Source organism: Nicotiana tomentosiformis, chromosome 7, assembly GCF_000390325.3.
Source record: "Nicotiana tomentosiformis chromosome 7, ASM39032v3, whole genome shotgun sequence".
In the NCBI taxonomy this organism is placed as follows: Eukaryota; Viridiplantae; Streptophyta; class Magnoliopsida; order Solanales; family Solanaceae; genus Nicotiana; species Nicotiana tomentosiformis.
The window spans coordinates 5787914-5802876 of NC_090818.1; the positions used below are offsets into that span (position 1 = coordinate 5787914).

The following is a 14963-nucleotide window of genomic DNA, read 5'->3' on the forward strand; positions in this document are numbered from 1 at the left end:
GCATTCCTTTGGTTATGTATTATGTATAAGCCTTCCAACAAACAGAAAGACTTGTATGCATCAGGTCCATAGGGGTAAATACATTCAAAAGGGAAAAATTTTAGCGACTCATATTTCAAATAAAGATCGTCGCGTGGAAAACTCCTTTTTTGGGGGGGGTTGTGCCCATTGGTTTGCGAAAGCAATGGGAGACTTGCTCCATAGAACCCCCCCCTAGACCCCCCCCCAGAGACTTTCGTCCCCAGTATTCTCTATGGGCAAAGGCGCTCAGGTGCGCTTAAAGTCTTATTGCCTATATCTTATCTTAAGACGAGGTCGCCACCCCGCCTGCTTTAGTCTCAAATAGGGCGCAAATTGAGGTGAACAGACTGGACCGAACCTCCCTACGTCAAGAGCTTTTGGCTCTTCACAAGAGAGCACCAGGTCGTAACACCGGAAGACTGCGCCGTTATTAGTTATTATAAAAATGATATAATTTCTTTGTATGCTTAGTCACCAGTGGCACAACCTACGGGCTAAGTAGCGCCTTAATGGGAGTATTTTTTTCCTCCGCGATAGTGTAATACCAAGACCAGTAAGAGAGAATGGACTTCATCCATTCGGACAAAACCCATGCCCCCCTAACCAGTCGTACTCTGACCAGGCTTCGAAAAACTTCGAGATCACCGAGTTTCTCGGGAATCGAGGGGTCAAGAGCCTAATCAGGTCCCCTCACCATACCTTGTTGATAAGAGGTTAAGTGTTTACCAGTGGTTGCGCTTAACCAGATCCAAAAGGGGAGAGGACACACACCGTTCGGTGAGTGAAAGACGAGGAAATGCCGATTCCAGTGTCTCCTAGGAGGCGCCGTGCGTCGAGTATACACCCGGTACCCAGCTTCCCGTAAACGATACGACAATGGAAGATCCTTAGACATAATAGCCCTCATTACAGGAACAAGGGATATGGAACTAACTAAGGATCTTAACATGTGACAGGAGACAGGAAAAAAGTCCTTAGTCACTCCGCGTATGAAGAACCGCTTAGCAAACTCCAAAGCACCAACTGACGATACTAACGATTTCTCTAACGAAAATGGAACATTCAGTGGCGAAATTAGCTCGCAATAATGCTCAGCCACCCGCTCATCTCCGATGATGATATCGTCGCCGAGGATAGCGTAGCGTGTAAAAGGAACTCCTGGATATACTTGGGCTGCTACGAACCAAATCACCAAATGGTGAGTTAATGCAAAAGCAGGCCAAGCTCCGTAAAAGCCCAACGGGGCTCCTATTACAAAACGAACTCTACCTCGAGGAAGCCGACGATGAGAATTTAGAATCGTCAGAAAAGAGTAGTAAGCATATTTTCACAATAGTCTTGTCCACAAGCAAATCAATGTTCGGCAGCGGAAAATCATCTTTGGGAACATGCTTTATTGAGATTTCAAAAATAGACGCATACGCGAACACGTCCATCCCTCTTGGGCATGGGGACGATGTTCGAAATCCAATCAGAATAATCTACTGCCTTAATGAAATCAGTATAATAGTAACAAGACAGCTGAAGAGAGGATGACGTAGACAAGAATCAACCTCTTCCCGGTGAGGTTTTGATGTATCGCAGAATCCGAAAAGCAGCTTCTAAGTGAGATGATCTCGGCTTGTCCATATAAAAATCGGCTGATCACTCCCTCCTATGTTGTAAGTGTAAGCAATGTCTGGGCGATAATTAGTCAGGTAGAAAAGAGTCCCAACAAGTCTCCTTGCAAGTAGATGGGTCATCCAATAGCTCTCCTGCATCTGAGGCTAATTTTAGATCTTATTCCGGTTTGCATGCAGAAAGACCAGCTTTTGACAATAAATCCAATGAATACTTGCACTGGGTTCCAAAACTCTTTGCGACCTCATCACTTTAATCTCCAGAAGAGACTTTGAGTCTCCTAAATCTTTCATATCAAACTGGGTTCTTAATCTTCTCTTAAGCTCATTTATCGAAGCTAAGTCATTACTAGAGAAAGCAATGTCATCCACATAAAGCAGAAGAAGGACAATACCTGATGTCGACCTCCTTATAAACATTGAATGATCCGATTTACTTATTTGAAAACCGGCTCCTTCCTCTACTCCTATTTCGGCTCTTATACATGCTGCTGTCACCTTTCAAACCAAGCTCTTGGTGCCTGCTTTAGCTTGCCGGAGGCCGTAACATAAATCGCTTTCTTGAGCTTGCATACCAAGTTAGGATTCCTAGGAGAAGAGAAGCCTGGAGTTGGAGGAGGCTGAATAGAAACTTATTCTTGCCCCCTTCCCTTATGTTGTTGAAAGGCATTCTATTCTTCACGTCAAATTGAAATAAGGCCACCTTTTGATTGCAGCCAAGGCAAGAATGCCACGAATGGTGTTTAGCAACCTGAAGCAAATGTTTTCCCTATCTCTAAAGGGGTTCGACTCAATATTCTTGAAGGAATCCTTTAGCTACTAATCTAGCCTTGGATCTATCTACCGAGCCATCTGCTTTATGCTTGATCTTGTAAATCCACTTGCAGCCAATGGCTTCTTTCCCTGCAGGCAATGAGACTAAGTCTTATTATTTTTTTCCTGGGCATTGATTTCTTCCTGTATAGCATCTCTCCAGCAAGAATGATTGGAGGCTTCAGCAAATGATTCAGGTTCATGAGAAGATTGAACTGAGATGAGGTAAGCTCGATCTTTTGGGGAAAACGATTCATAAGCCTTCAACAGGATAAGAAACTTGAGAGGATCGACGAAGCTGAGAGCGGGATCCAGAATTTGAGGAAGCGACTGGAAGGGAAGCAACTAGGCTAGACTGCTGATCTTCTGGAGTAGCCTGACCCTGGGAAAGAGACTGTAATCGCCGCCGAGAATAAACATGCTGTGCCAGGTGACAGGAATCCTCTGAGGTCAGCTGAACAGGCTGACAATCGGCAGAAAATGCTGAGCAAAGCTGCTGGCCTGAAGAGTGAGGCTAATCCGTAACATCAACTGCAGAAGAATGAGGTTCGAGTTGATGAACAGGAGAAGGCCGCAATACATCTCCATCATCATTCTCCCCCGGGGCTGATTAATTAGGTTAAGGAAAATATGAGGCGACCCTATTAAAGAGAGCATTAAGGATACATCGACTCTCTTGGATTTCACGTCATAGCATATATATACCCGGACTGAGCATATCCAAGAAAGACACAAGTGGTCGCCTTGGGGACAATTTTGCTCTTAACTGCGCAGGAATATGAACAAAACACGTGCATCCAAACACTCGCAAATGCCTATTATAGTACTGCCCCAGTAAGAAGTTCGTGAGGTGCCGCTGCAGCTTGGATTATCGTAGAATAAGAGGAGCCGTCTTAGGAAATGACTTAAAAGACAGATGCCGCCGCTGCGAGGCGAGGGAGCAACTTGTCTGGTCTTGCGGTGCACTCATTCCCGTTACGAGAATGAAATGACGCCCCAGCTTGACTCGAGACCAAGACTCCTTACAACTCGTACCAATAGCGGCACTGAGCGGCCGGAGATTGATTGAAAAGGCAGGCCCAGCCGGCCCTCTCCCCCCCTAACCGCCTATCTACTCGTGTTCGTAGCTCGATCGGAGGTCAAGACTGTGGTCCGGCGGAAAAACAGAAGTCGTCCGTATCAAGTGATACGTGAATTGCTCAGTAGTGCTTCGCCACTACCCTAGCTGGCGGAAATAGCTTAATGGTAGAGCATAGCCTTGCCAAGGCTGAGGTTGAGGGTTCAAGTCCCTCCTTCCGCTCCTGGCTTCGTCGTTTAGTGGTAACAAGTTCCGTGCATAAGCCACTTTAGAGATAGGGGCGAGCAGCAAGCAGCCCCTTGTATAGGGTGGAAAACCTATCTGACTAATAAGAGGAAAGGGGCAAGACAAAACTGACTCCTAACAAGTTGCTGGCTTTTCATCAGTCGTTGCGCGCTAGCGCGCTAGCCTTTTCCCAACCTAGTAAAGGGGCTGCTAGTTGTAGCGTGCAGTGTACTAGTGAATAGGAAAAGCGAATTGAGATTACTAATGACGGATGGAGGTTGAGGGTAGAACATGTTCGGTGCCTCGCCCTTGTCTTCTTCGCCGTAGACTGAAAATGATGGGAATCCTATCGATAAAGAAGAGGCATAAGCATCGCCTCTCGATCCAATCCATCTTTCCTGGCCTCTCCAACACACTCTTGATACGAAAGCTCCCGCCATAGAGAAGAGATCGAAAGTCTGGGTCCCCTCGATCACCCTCCCTTGAACCTGAACTGGTCGAGAGAGATGAACGCGCACCATATTTTTTCGAATCGAAACCCCCAACTAGAGATGGAATTCCAGAACCTAAACAACTCAGTTGAGAGCTCCGTGACTGGTTCAAGGGAAGGTCAACCAATGATTGATAGGCCATTCCCTCCCTATCCGTCTCTTGATCCCTCATTCCACTAATCCGTTGTTACTGATTCATTCAAGGCATAGACTCTCCATTTCTTTGTCTTATTAGCGCAGGTGCTCGTCAACGATGAAAGCTGCTGAACTTCAGACTCGAGTGGAGAAAGAGGGCTAGGCCCCCGGAGGGCTTTCAGGGACTAGGGAAGACGGGTGGATTATAGAGCTAGGGTAGGGGCAAATCGAAGGCCCATCGGGATTGGGCATGGACGAGCCTCGACTGGGCCAGCATTGATGAAAAAAGAAAAACTTCCCCCATCGCATCATTAACCGGTGTAGGATTCAAGATCAGGTCCAGGATTCGAGTCAAATCGACCTTCCCTCTCATCTCAGGGTGAGGCAAGGAATTGTTTCAAATGTTCGTTGTTCAATATCTCGGCTGCTCAAGAAGTTTGACTAGTTGCTCCTCCGACCCGGAGTGGATTCTAGGGGAAGGGCAGAGCCTCACCTTGCAGTAGGAAGGTGTTCGTTGTTGGGACGGGTTCAAACTGGACTGAAGGGAGGAGGAAAAAAAGAGTCCTCTCTTCCTGGTCCTATCGAACCAGACACTGAATACCTGGGGATTCATCACTGGCTAGGGCTTTCGAATCAAAGCATGGGCATCTGCTATTAAGAGGGAGCAGTAGATCGTCGATTGAAGAGCCAGGTCAGTAAACTTCTATTGGGACTTCTATTGATTATTAATTCGACTCTAGGGACTCCTAGCAGCAAACTAGTCTAAAAAAAGGGGCCCCCATAGAGAGGCAGGAGATGCAGGAGCCGCCAGCCGGATCGACCAACAAATGATAGGCCAGAGAGATGGGCTCATTCGACTAATCAGTGATCCCTGGGCCTACCTAACACAGATGTCCCTGAAATAGGGGATTGATCCCGCAGAGTCTACCTAAAGGTTCAAGCCAGATTGTAGGAAGTGGGCGATACGTTTTTGTATTTCTATGAGAAGCTCGACGGAACCCACGATTCCCAGTAGTAAGTCGTCGGCATATCGCGCGTAACAAATCCTTATTAAGTAATAGGTTTTTAAGGGGGCCAGCTTACGGGCCAGGCCTCTCTCTGACCTGATAACAAGTATCGCCTCCCCGCCCAGCTCTATCAGCGGGCCCTTTCTTTTGCAATACTTAAAAGAGTCTCTCATGGCCCAATTATTATTACAGCGTTCTCTACCATAGAATTCGGACTTCCGGGTAAACCCGGCGGCTTCTATGAAGAAGGCGGCGCAAAGGAGGCTCGAGGGCTTGTTAAGGAAGGCGGCAAGGGCCGACGAAGGGTGGAAAACGAAAGGCGTTTTCTGGTCCCCCCTGAGCCGGGGGGTGCTTGTGGGGGGGGTGTGCCACGACGAAACAAGGGAATGAAAGGCCGCTTTGCGTTGGATGCTCTTTAACTTCCCCACAATGATGGCTCTGTTGTCTTGGGGAGCGTTGAAGCTTGCTTCTTCGGAAGACTTTTCTTGGTCATCAATACGACCTGTTCTTAATAGAACCGATCTTATTCTCTGAACAATCGGAATTTCGTACTTCTGTCGGATCCTCCCTATCTCCTGATCGAGCTTGTGTAGGTAGATGTTGCCTGGTAGGGCCGATAGTAATACACTGTGTGGGACGGAGTAAGGGCCCTTCTCACCTCCTACGAGTCGTCCGGCGGAAAAGACTTTCTGAATGGGGTAAAAGAACTTGGGATCGTCGATCTCTTCCTTAAAGATTGGGATGAGTCGATGTCGGTCGATGGTGTGAAAACACTTCCTGATGTCGAATTCCAAAAACCAGCGAGAGGTTCCCCACTCTTCTTTGATCCGTCTTAGGACGGAGTGGAAGCCTCGACCCGAGCGGAAGTGCGATGTGTCTGGAAACTCGAGATCGTAAATGGATTCGAGTACCATTCTGATCGCCTCTTTCATGATCCTTTCTATAGGTAGAACTACTGTGAGCGGTCTAAACTTCGACCCTTATTTCTTTCTTCATATTGTAAAGGGGAGCAAAGCCCGTTTTTTGCTCCCTCTATTGATAGAAAAAGGGCACTCCTGCCGTCGTTTCAGTGACTCATAGGGCTTCCCTCAGCTCAGTCTTTTTGGTTCTTGAGAATGGTCGCCACTTCTCCCAGGACCGGAATGATTATCCCTGCCCGATGGGTCTACATCCATCCCTGAATGTCGTCGGGTACTGTTAACTTCCCCGCCATTCTTGTAACTGTCACCTGTAATCCGCGCAGGTGTGTCCGCACCCCCCTGAGTGGACGAGAAAGAAAGGATTTCTCGGAGCAACCCCCCAGGTTCCAGACCCAGGAGTCAACTTTCCCGTATGAGCATTCGGTACATGTATCAGTCCGTGGAAGAGTGAAAGGGTCACCACTACTGAGGATCCCCCCCTAATCTTAGATAGGTCGTCTTAGGGTTCGCCGCGGTTCATTGCTGTGCTTACACACAAGGCTACCCTTTTCCGAAAGCTCCGCAGGACCACCTACCACTAGTCTTCGGCCGGAGGGGTTTATTGCACAAAAACGCCGGGGCGCAGGCTCCCGAAGAGAGAAGCCCAACGAATGTCAGATGCAAAGCCCCGCACCTCATTAAGATCATATTGGCATACTCTCCCAAAAAAGAAAGAGCAGACCCCATTGAAGACGAGAGTGAGGTACAACAAGGCCATTTCTGTCCACCGCCCTTCTCACGGAGCCGTACGTGGACGTTACCGCTCATACAGCTCCCAGCCAGCAAGCAGTTAGCCTTCCTCTACAAGGAATGGAAGTGTGGATGAATCGACATCAAATATAGGATTGTTGTTGTACACGATCTCCATTTTAGTAGTCCTAGCTATCCACTCCACTATGTGGTAGAGTGTTCGTCCCCACCCCTTCGCAGGGGTACCTTCCCTTTTAATTGAGAGAAGGACTCGGAATTGACTCCCCTCGATTCGAGATCCGAAAGAAGGGTATGGAGTTTCTCCAAGGAATGCTCTCCCGTGGCGGTACGCGGATTCTCGAGGGCCCGAGCTCCACCTCCCATCCAATCGCCCTACTACAAAATAAGGCGAGGGATCGACGCCCCACAGAGAACCCAACCCTTTTCAAGTAGGGCTTGAAAGAAATCAATTGAACCAATTTTCAGACAAAGAAGATAAATAAAGAAAAGTATAGTGGCTAGGAAAGCTCCGGAGATTCTATGGGAAATTGAAAACGTCGAAGTAAGCTGTGGCTTATAAATAGGAAGATGAGGAGATAAGGGGCGAAGGATATTCATGATATTCGGAAAGATTTATGTTCATTCGCTCTGCTCGCAGAGCGGTATACCGAAAAAAAGAAGCGACTACCTTACTTAAGCAATTCTTCTTATTCTTATTCTTTCTTAGTTGAAGTTCCTATATTGGTTTTTTCTTTCTTTTATGAATGTTATAACTCCTAATTCTTTGGTAGCGGACCTCTTTGATAGTTCGACCGTTATCCCCCGTCTAACTCAACTATTCGACTGTACGGCTATTGTGATTGCGAGAGAAAGGAGGGATGGCGCCTTCCTTTACCATCTGGCGGTTGAAAACAAAAGTGCTTCCAGGTACACGGCTGTTAGGCTCATCCAAGGCGTATTTACGGAAGTAGCAGGGAACTTGACCGTCAAGTTTGAAAAAAGCTGGCCAAGCCTGTGTCACTTTCTTACGTCAGGAGAAAGGGAGATCAAAGAAGTATGGGGCCGATACGCGAAGGATCAAATCATAGAGATAGCGGATCTTAAGAGGCGGAAGAAAAGGAACCTCGGCGACCCAGAGATCGCGGAGTCCGCGCCCGTGCCGAAAGTGAAGAAGCTTTCCTCTCCTTTCAGTCGAGCATGCCCGCCCTTTAGCACTTCCCTTCCCTTACTCTAGGGCTTTTCTTCTCTTCTTCTCTAAGGGCAGTGAAAGCCATCTGATATAGGGCTTTCTCCTGTAATCTGTCTCTCGATAAGAAGCTTTCTTTTGATCCGGGTTAATCTCGTCTTCTTGAAGAATTATGGATTCCTAAACCTAGTAAGGGAAAGCGATTCTACTCCAATTGCATTCATCAGTCGGATGAGAGTGAGAATAGAAAGGAAGCCGGGAGGAAGAATGGAGTATAGCATTACCTCTAGAGTACAACCCGGAGCCTTCTTTTCGTAAACCCTACTCCTGCGCCCCTCAATCCCATATCTACTACTTAGTCAAGCCCTTAACTACTTCTATATCTTAGAACAACCCTGCTCTCTGATCGACGTTTTATAGTCTGCATATCTATGGAAAGAGGAAGCTAGGAGAGGATTCTAAACAATTCTATCGAGCCGAACAACAAAAAGAGAAAGATAGAATACCTTTCTTAGCTAGCCTAGCGTGCTAGAAACCTACAGGGAACAAGAGCCAGATCGAAGACATTCCTTTCATTCTTTTATACCCCTCTCTTCTTAGTTGCTCCTCTTTCTAGGGATCTAATGGTCGTAGACCACCTTCTTGTGACTATGTTGAAGAATTCTTTCCCCCCTTTGAGTTCTCGAGTGAAAGGGTCCAAGCCATAGGAAAATATCCAGTTTCTCTCGCAACATATCTAGTTTATCCTGAAGCAGCATTTCTCGAAGTAGCATTCCCATAAGTAGAGGATGAAACCCTTGCTTGTTTATCCCGACGAGGGTTTATGAATCACTCAAACGAGCCTTTCTAGCCGCATCTGAATCGGCATCCCTATCCATATGTTTATGCGCAGGGGCATCCAAATCCGAATCTGTAGAATCTATTGGGGAATCCCCATCCGCACCCGAATTGGCTAAATCTAGTATAGTGGGTCTTGTTCCGATGCGGGAAAAAATCTTTTTAAAGGGCATCTCGGCGAAAGAGGACTGAGAACCATAAGGCGAGCGCCAAAACGCTAGCACAAACTGCTCCCACAGACACGCATGATAAGGGGGTGTGGGGACAACCAGGCCACCACTTTTACCAGATATGGGTCCGGACGACCCAAGAGCCCGCCACTAGAACCCAACCCTTAAGAGGCTAAGGTCCAAGGGGCTACCGCAGGAAGTCAGCTTCACCTGTAACCTTAAGGAATACAGAAAGTTACCCGGAATTCCTAGCAAGGACTTTGCCTGCTATTCATTCCTAAATCCCTTTCACCCTTAACTAGCTAACTCGATGGGACGTCAACAGCGGGAATGCCAAATGCAAGACCTGGACCTGGTTCACGCAGTCAAGCAGCAAAGACCTCTTTCTCTTCGGGAGCTTTCGTAACGGCTATAAAGAATGGGTCTTTCCCCTCGTGAAAGGCTATTGGGATCGATCCCTTCAACCCTCCTTGGCGTGGAAGGTCGCAAGAGAAAAGAAAACTTTTCTTCTTAGCAGCTTTTTCAACCTACCCGAGGTAAGGAAGTAAAGCAACCAATAGCCTTTTTACCTACTATGCCTTTCACCGGGTGAGCAAAAAGTAGTTACCTTTAGCCCGGTCTTCCTTATTAATTATTGATAAGGCACAGGGGAAGCATCATCCTTATAAGACTGTTGCTAAACAAAAGCAATTCTTTTTCACATTCAACCATGAGAGGGCAACTTGAGCAATCAAAGCTACGCCCTCTTCCACTGCTGACTATGAACAGTTGACAGCTAATGATTTCTACTTTACTAAGCCAGTTCGGTAAGTTAAGGTCCATGCTTGAAACGAAAAAAAAGAGGAAGGGGAAGGGGTCGCCCAAAGCTGTGGAGATAAGGTGGAAGATAAAAAAGCTATATTTATAATAATAAAGAGAATCTATTCAAATTCATATTAGAAAATGGGATTATCAACTATACTTGACTGGAAAAACCAGCCAATCTACTCTCCTTTTTTTGGTCTCCCCCCTGTAACTTGATAAATCATAAGAGAAGAAGAAATCGTTGCGTAGAAAGTCTTGCTTACTATCTCCTCCATCTAAGTTATGTAAGAGGAAAAGAGCGAAAAGCTTACTTTTAGGTAGTGGCCTAAGCGCTAAGAAGCTCCAATCATGCTACTCAGACTATATGCTTAACACATGCAAGTCGAACCTTGGTTTTCGGAGTTCGAAAGAGAAGGGGAAGAAGCGGGGTAGAGGAATTGGTCAACTCATCAGGCTCATGACCTGAAGATTGCAGGTTCGAATCCTGTCCCCGCCTAATCAGTGGAACATTGTTCACCGGGATAGAAGGCCGGTCCCAACCCGTCTACAAAATGGGGCTAGTGTTCAGTCTTGGTTGGTTCCACCTCTTTGCAGGGTGATGACACCAGTAGCTGTTACGCACAGATGACCATTTCTTAGACTATTGAATTCCAACTTAGAGCTCCTCTCCTTACAGTCAAGTGGCTTTCACTCCTTCTACTCTAAACTACTGTGTGCCTATTTTCCGCTTTTCACAGTCAAAGTCAAAGGTTTGTTGGTGGCAAGATCGGCATGCCTTCTAGTTGTAGTTGACTTTAAGCGCACCTGAACTACCCATAGTCGTCTATTTACGGGCTTGCACTCAATAGTCAATCAATTCGTTTTTCCGCTTTCTATCGCACGCTTCAACTATTTGTTTATATAGTGTGTGAAGTCTAACTAATGGAAAGTGCCTATGAATTAGTTCCAAGAAAGCGGCCGTTCACGTCAGGAATAGAGGCCGTTAAGGATGTACTTGCTTTTCCTTTTTTTCGTCGAGATTGGGTTGGTGTTCAGTGTACCGCTTGTGACGCCTATGCTTTGCAAGCCTACATAGGGTACAAGATCGAAAAGAATGCATTGGATGGATGCCCGGGCATTGAGAAGGAAGGACGCTTTCAGAGGCGAAAGGCCATGGGGAGATACCGTCTGTGATCCATGGATCTCCGATCGGGAAACCGTATCCAAGCTCCGTGGCTAGTCTGCGCTCTTTGGACTTTTCAAACTTAGCGAACTGAAACATCTTAGTAGCTAAAGGAAGGGAAATCAACCGAGACCCCGTTAGTAGCGGCGAGCGAGAGCGGATTGGGGGTTTGAAGAAAAACAAACACGAAGCTTCGTTCCTCAGCAAAGTGTTCACTTCTTTTTCGCCAGGTTTCATTCGATTTGTTGTGGATTGGATGATGGAAAAACCAGCAAGCTACGGCTTCAAAGCTTACCTTATTTAGAAAAGGAGAAAGGGCTTTTTTATAGATGTTGAAACCCCAGATGTAAATTATATGATACATCTGATCAGACTATTTTAGTAGAAACGAATTTTGCAAAGTCTAAGGTCACCACGAGGAGACCTATTAAGTGGGAGGAAATTAATTTTCCAACTACATGGACTTTGGATTCGGTTATATCCCCCAGTCAGATAACTGATGCTGTCAGCAATACTGAGTATTCTCATATTACTCAAAATCCAGATGGAAGGATTTGCATTCAGTTTGATGATAATAGTTCCACTTATACTAGACAGTCATTTTCAAATAATAGACTGTTGCCTACTATTAGTTCTAATTATAATAGACATTTCTTTACTAGTCGTAGACTGTTGCCTGATATTCAACACATTTCTCCTGTTGAACCAGTCTATGGACCAGCTAGAAATCGTGCTGCATCTTTACACACAATTTCTACTAAAGTAGGTGATAAACCAGTTGAAAGGGTTAAACCTGTTGAAAAGGTTAAGATTAACCCCCCAGACAAATATTGTCCAGGATAGTGATAATATCTCTAATAAGGATATTCCTTCTGCGTCCGAGATGGATTTTGACTTAAATGGAGTTTAAATGATTCCACACCAAATTGATTTTAGTCCCGAATCACAAGCAAGAGGTTATATTCAAAAAGAATTTTTCAGTGATAAATGGAACAAGTTTAAAACTTGGTTTTTCGATACTTATAGTAAAGAGGATTTGAACAATATTTCTCAAGAATTTTATGAAACTTGTGCTTTACATAATCAAATTATGTATTTTGTTCCTTGGTTTATAACCACTTATTTACCACTTTTTATAAAAGTTTTGGAAAGATCTTATAAAGATGGGAGTGGCAATATTACTAAAGCCATTTACCCTCCTCAAACACCTTTTGTTTTACCTAATAATACAGGTATTACTTTTACTGCATTTCAAAAATTTATTGATGAAGATGTTGCTGCAGTCAGCATCGCAGAAATTAATAAATTAATTTCTCAAAATAATTATTTGAGCTTATATGTTAAAGTTTTGGGAGAGCAGATTAGTTTTCTTGATAAAAAAACTTGATAATTTAACAGTTTTGATAAAAGAAATGAGTACTAGCAAGAAGATAACTGATATTGCCTCTACTTCAGGAAGCAGATCAGAACCTCAAATTGTTGTTACTCATATTCAAAGACCCCCTAATATTCAGGATTTTAAATTTAAATCTTTTGATGACTTAGAAGAACTTCTTGATAAAAAGTTATCCGGTTTGAATATCAAACCTATTGATTTATCAAAAGATTTTGCTGATAAAATAGAGGCTACTTTTGATTATAAAAATGATGTTTTATTAGAGTTTAATAAACTCAGAAGTTATCCCAAAAAGAATAGTAAGTTTGCAGATAGCAGATATGCTGATAAACCCAGAATGCAAACTTATTATTATAATCGTCCTACTCCTCAAGATGTTCTAATAGAGGAACACGATTGGAATCAGACTAATACGTCTTACAGTGGTTCCGAAATCTACGAATGGAATCTTGATGGTTTGACTGATAGGCAGTTAACTATTCTTGTACATAGAATGCTTATGTATGCAACTATCTGTAAAAGTATGAAAAATACAGATAGAAATATTTGCAGAATGATTGTTGTAGGTTTTACTGGTCAACTTCGTGGCTGGTGGGACAATTATTTAACTGTCGAAGAAAGGGCAATGATTATAAATGCTAAAGCCATTGACGAAGGAGTTGATAACTTAGGCATGGCCCTAGTGGCAAATAGAGAAGATGCCGTTTATACCCTTATTCTTACTATTTTAGAACACTTTAATGGTAGATTTACCAATCAGAATGAGACTGTCCGTACTCTCCTTAATAGCCTTAGATGTAAGACCTTAAGTGAGTTTAGATGGTATAAAGACACTTTTATGAGTAGAGTGATGGAACTACCAGAAAATAAGCTGGAACATTGGAAAGCTAAGTTTATAGATGGCCTTCCCTCTTTATTTGCTGAAAGAGTTAGAAAGATTTTAAGAGGTAGTTATGGTGAAATTCCATACAGAGACTATACCTATGGTAAGTTGATAGGAATTTGCACACAGGAAGGGTTAAACCTATGCAATGAATTAAGATTGTCCAGACAGCTTAAAATGGATATGCTTAAGGAAAGAAACCAATTAGGGGACTTTTGCACCCAGTTCGGTTTACCCGAGACTTCTACTCATAAGAAGAAGAAACATAAGTATCATAGATACCCCAACCAAGACAGTCCTTATAGGAGAAAAAGATCTAGATATATGTCACGACCCCAAATTCCCTCTGTAGGATGTCGTGATGGCACCTAGTCTCTAAGACTAGGTAAGCCTATCAATGCGGAATAATAATAAATATCTGAAATAAATAAACTACAATTCAAACAATTTCAACTCCCAAAACCCAGTAGAAATAAGTCACAAGCTTCTAAGAATTTATTCTCAATGTCTCTATATGTCAAGGTCTAGATAAAATATAAGGAAGCAACATAAAATGATAGAAGGGGACTCCGGAGTCTGCGGACGCTGGCAGATATACCTCGAAGTCTCCGTGCGCAGGTAACTCAATGACGTCTAGGCTGGTAAAATGTACCTGGATCTGCACAAAAAGATGTGCAGAAGCGTAGTATGAGTACACCACAGCGGTACCCAGTAAGTGCCAAGCCTAACCTCGGTAGAGTAGTGACGAGGTCAGGTGAGGCCCTACTGGAATATAATAATGGCATGGTAAAATATTTATCAATGTAGTAAAATAAAATGACATTGAAAATGAATCAAATAGTATGTCACATTTAATGACACCAAATAATTGCAAATAATATCTCGTGGAAATCAAAACAGAATTTTCTTCAACTTTATGAAAATCACAATAATAATCAAAGGCAACTACGGCCATAAATCAATATCAACAAGGGCACTCCCGAGGTACCGTCTCGTAGTCCCAAATCATAAATAAATTCACAATATCTCATTTCCTTATATCACCGCGGGAGCCTTCACAATTTATTTAAAGAAAATATTTTTTTCCGAAATAGCATCCCGTGTTTTAGCCACCCTTATCACACCGCATGACTTCTAGTAGCTCCCCTACTAGCCACGCGTATCAAGCCACCCTTATCTCACCGCATGCATTTCAACACCCAGACCTTATACCACCGCATGCGTATCAATATCACAATATATTACAATTTGCACCTCAAGTGCTCAAATAATTTAACTTGCCAAAATAATTCAACAATAATATTTTTCCACAATAAAGAGCTCACGGCTCATGCCAAAATAAATCATCAACAATAGTTTTCCACAATAAAGAGCTCACGGCTCATGCCAAAATAAATCATCAACAATAGTTTTCCACAATAAAGAGCTCACGGCTCATGCCAAAATAATTCAACAACAATATTTTTCCACAATAAAGAGCTCACGGC

The 14963-nt window shown here is 44.0% G+C and overlaps 2 non-coding genes and 1 pseudogene across 2 annotated transcripts; all 3 read left to right on the top strand.

Moving 5' to 3' along the window:
- Positions 1-3681: 3681 nt before the first annotated feature.
- TRNAG-GCC (transfer RNA glycine (anticodon GCC)) lies at positions 3682-3753 on the top strand. Its single transcript has one exon. It is a non-coding gene; the product is annotated as a tRNA-Gly (tRNA).
- A 2817-nt stretch (positions 3754-6570) lies between these two features.
- LOC138896408 (uncharacterized) lies at positions 6571-8924 on the top strand (annotated as a pseudogene).
- Positions 8925-10457: 1533 nt separating this feature from the next.
- Positions 10458-10531, top strand: TRNAM-CAU (transfer RNA methionine (anticodon CAU)). Its single transcript has one exon. It is a non-coding gene; the product is annotated as a tRNA-Met (tRNA).
- Positions 10532-14963: the final 4432 nt, after the last annotated feature.